This window comes from Myotis brandtii, unplaced genomic scaffold, assembly GCF_000412655.1.
Source record: "Myotis brandtii unplaced genomic scaffold, ASM41265v1 scaffold1152, whole genome shotgun sequence".
NCBI classification, from domain to species: Eukaryota; Metazoa; Chordata; class Mammalia; order Chiroptera; family Vespertilionidae; genus Myotis; species Myotis brandtii.
In genome coordinates, this window is record NW_005353977.1 from 382,447 (window position 1) to 386,632 (window position 4,186).

The window sequence follows — 4,186 nt, forward strand, 5'->3', positions numbered from 1 at the left end:
AACAGTCAATTTTTCTCTCTCACATTGATGTTTCTCTCTCTCTCTCTCTCTCTCTCTCTCTTTCTCTCTCTCTCCCTTCCTCTCTGAAAACAAAAAAAGAAAATGAAATGAGAGGGATATCTGAGCTGTGGAAGTCCTTCCTGATGAGCAAAGGGTCCCAGCCCTACACCAGGACTCCGGCGCCAGAGGAGACATCCCCAAACTTGTGCCTGTGAAAACCAGCAGAGACTGTGGCTGAGTGAGCCAGAGGCTGCTGGAGACCTAAGCACTGCAGGTCTTAAAGGGTCTGTGCGCAGCTTCACTTGCTCACAGACTCACTCACTCAGCTCCAGCGCGGGGGCTGCAGCTTGGAAAGTGCCAGGGACATACAGGGAAGAAGTATATTATCTGGTTTCAAATTGAGGGCTAGAGGGGCGCCTCTACTTTGGACAAAAGCGACAATTGTTTCCCCACCCAGTCAGCAGGCACAGGTGGCCACCAAATCTGAGTCTCCATTAACTTGGCTAACACCATTCACCTACCCTGGTTATTCCTGAACACAACCCCACCCACTTGTGACCTGCTAGAACAGTGGTTCTCAACCTTGGCTGCGCATTAGAATCACCTGGGAATCTTTTTAAAATCCTGATTTCTGGGCCTCATCCTCCAGAAATTCTGTTTCTTTGTTACTAATGTTGTGGCCGCACTCCATAACCATAACAAAGAAACAATTTCCGGAGGATGAGGCCCAGAAATCAGGATTTTAAAAAGATTCCCAGGTGATTCTAATGTGCAGCCAAGGTTGAGAACCACTGTGCTAGAACCTCTTTCATTGGTGATTCCACACAAATTGATGGCCTTGGTTCAAGATGCAGACTTTACTAAAATGTCTCAAAGGTTCACCAACTAGGGACAAGCAGTGTCTGGCCTCAGCATGCCCCATACCTCTTACTAAGTGGCCCAAAGCCCTGCTCTAGTGGCAGTTGGCCCTGGGTCACAGTTCAGCTTCTCACAGCCACCTCCAATCCCAGCACGGGCATCAACCATCTCCTACCAGGTGGCCCCAGGCCAGGCACAGGCAGTGGCTGACCGTGGCCTGACCAGAGTACCTCCCAAGAGGCCCCGGAATCAACATACCCAATGGCTGGTTTCAGACCATATCAGAGCACCACCCACTCACTTCCACAAACAACACACCCAAAGGAGGGACTTGGCAGGCTCCAGAGCCCCGCTGAATCAAGTCCCTATCCATGTGGTCAGCGCTGCACACCAGCTCATCTGCTGGACTCACGGCCATTCCTCACAGCCAGTCGGTTTGAGGGCCACTCCCTCCTACTGACATTGTAACAGCAATCAAGGCCCAACTGCAATAGGGGTGCAACAATCTACACACAAGAAACAGCCATGCAGCACCCAGCGCAGGTGACAAGGGGCTGCATCCCTGGGCCCCACAGAACACCTGCTACAGTAGGTCACTCTGGTAAGACTGGAAGACACAGCAGCTCTACCTAATACATAGAAAAAACACAGGGAGGCAGCCAAAATGAGGAGACAGAGAAACTTGTCCCAAAGAAAAGGACAAATCTCCAGAAAAAGAACTAAATGAAAATGAGACAAGCAATCTAACAAATGCAGAGTTCAAAACATTGGTTATGAGAAAGCTCAATGAATTTAGTGAAAATGTCAACAATGACATAGGAAACATAAAATTGGAGTTAGGACTTTGGTGCAACTTTCCACCAGAGTGGAGTGCTCCTCTGTACTGCGGCGCTTCTAGAGGAGAGGCGGGACCGCGGAACCGCAGCTATGACTGAGGCTAGGGTAAACCCACAGGCCTACCTCTCGCAGATGCCCACCTCACCAAAAAATGATTGGACTTCATTCAGCAGTCATGTAACTACAAGCAGCTTCAAAAAGGAGCCAATGAGGCCACCAAAACCCTTAACAGAGGCATCTCTGAGCTCATTGTGATGGCTGCAGACGTAGAGACCTAGAGATCATCTTGCACCTCCCGTTGCTGTGTGATGACAAGAATGTGCCCTATGTGTTTGTGCGCTCCAAGCAGCCACTGGGGTGGGCCTGTGAGGTCTCCAGGCCTGTCGTCTCCTGTTCTGTCACCATCAAAGAAGGCTCACAGCTGAAGCAACAGATCCAATCCATTCAGCAGTCCATTGAAAGGTTCTTAGTCTAAACCGGTGGCATCTGCCCCTGGGGTTGTGTATCATATTGTCTGTGTTAGCCTGTAGGATTTCCAGCTACCTTCTATTGTTATAAAAATATTGTAGTAGTAAATCTGATTTTTATATTTTTTGGAAAAAACACACAACCGAAGACAGAAACATTTCCAAAGAACCAATCAGAAATAAGGAATACAATAACTGAAATAAAGAATACATTAGAAGGAATCAACTTCCCTAACCTGGCAAAGGAAATAGACATCAAGTCCAGGAAGCTCAGAGAGTCCCAATCAAGATTAACCCGAAGAGGCCCACACCAAGACACATCATACACATCATAATTAAAATGCCAGAGGTTAGAGACAAAGTGGGAATCATAAAAGCAGCAAGGTAAAAGAGTTAATTACATACAAGGGAGCTTCCATAAGACTGCCGGCTGATTACTCAATAGAAATCTTGCAGACCAGAAGGGATTGACACGAAATGTTCAAAGTGATGTCGATCTATAATTGTATAGACCTACAACTATATCTTTGTCAATAGGTATGCACTTTGTTGCCATTATTTTTGCTTCTGAAAACAATGCTAGAGTATTATTATTTACTATTTCTTTTACTTTAAAAGGAATGGGACTGCTGGATTCAATGGTACATGCAATTAAAACATATTATGGAAAATTTCAGACATATACAAAGTAGAGATAATAGTTAACATAATGAACCTCCATGGACCCATCATCCTGCTTCAACAATTACCAGAACATGAGCAATCTTGTTTCTTTTAAATGCTCTTTTCCCTCTCCTTCTCGGCACCTCCAACACACACTGGATTATTTAAAGCAGGGTGGATATATTTTTAGGGTCGAGACAAGATTTCCTGACATGCAAGATGAAGCATGTAAAAGAGAAAGAGGAGTCAGTTCCAAGATTGTTAAACTGGGCAGAGGAAAGGCTGGGGTGGCCATCCACTGGTGTGGGTGGAAATCAGGTGCTTGGTTTCCATCTGATCACACAATCTTTACAGATGGAGAACCTTCATCGTTATGGTCAGAGGGATCTGTGATGATGGAGTAAGAGTTGGAGAGATGCAATGTTGCTGGCTTTGAGGAAGGGACCCAAGAGCCAGGGAATGGGCACCCTTCGGGAGCTGGAAAAGGCAAGGAAATGAGGCTTCCTGGAGCCTCCAGAAAGGAACACAGTCCTGCTGACACCTTGAAGTTAGTTCCCTGAGATCCATGTTGGATTTTTGAGCTCCAGACCTGTAGGGAGATATAATTGCATTGTTTAAGCATCAAGTTTGCAGTCCTTTGTTATAGCAGCAAGAGAACATGAACACCTCCTCCTACATGAAAGGGTGGAAGGTAAGGGGAAGCGCTGAGGGGGCTGAGAAGCAGCCTGTGACATAAGAGAAAAACGAAGAGGAGGAGGCGACAAGAGATGGGCCATATGTTGCTGATTGGTCACATAGGATGAGGACAGAAATTCGGTCTTTGGACTTAGGAAGGCGGTGGGTAATTCTTTTGAAGAGCTTTCTGCAAAGGGGAACAAAAAACAGGACGGTAATTAAGAGACGTTTGTTGTCATTATTTAAAATGGGAAAAGTGACAGTATGCTTGTAAGCTGATAGGAATGATACAGAGGAAGTGAGAATTGAGGAGAGGGGAGTTGATGGAGCTCTGCCCTTGAGTAGCAGCACAGGGTCCAGTGCAGTTAGAATCAGCTTTTCAGGAATAAGAAGGGCAAGAGGTGGGAAAGCAGAGTATGTGGGTATGGTTGCTGGTAACTGGGTGGCTGTGGTGTTTGCCCAGTTTCCTCAGTGCGGTTGAAAGATGGGCAGAGGGCTGGGATATTTGCAGAGAAGATGTGGAATAGTCCTCCAGGAGATGGGGAACCGGATGGACTAGGGAAGCCCAGGGTATGATCACTAGGCAGCGTTCAAGAACCCCTTAAGGTTCAGTTATTTCCAAAGGGAAATAGGCAAAATAGAAAACGTGACCAGCTCCAGCTGGTTTGGCTCAGTGGATACAGTGG

At 46.5% G+C, this 4,186-nt stretch overlaps 1 pseudogene; it reads left to right on the forward strand.

Annotated features, from left to right (window-relative positions):
- Nucleotides 1-1,785: 1,785 nt before the first annotated feature.
- Nucleotides 1,786-2,170, forward strand: LOC102256542 (annotated as a pseudogene).
- Nucleotides 2,171-4,186: the final 2,016 nt, after the last annotated feature.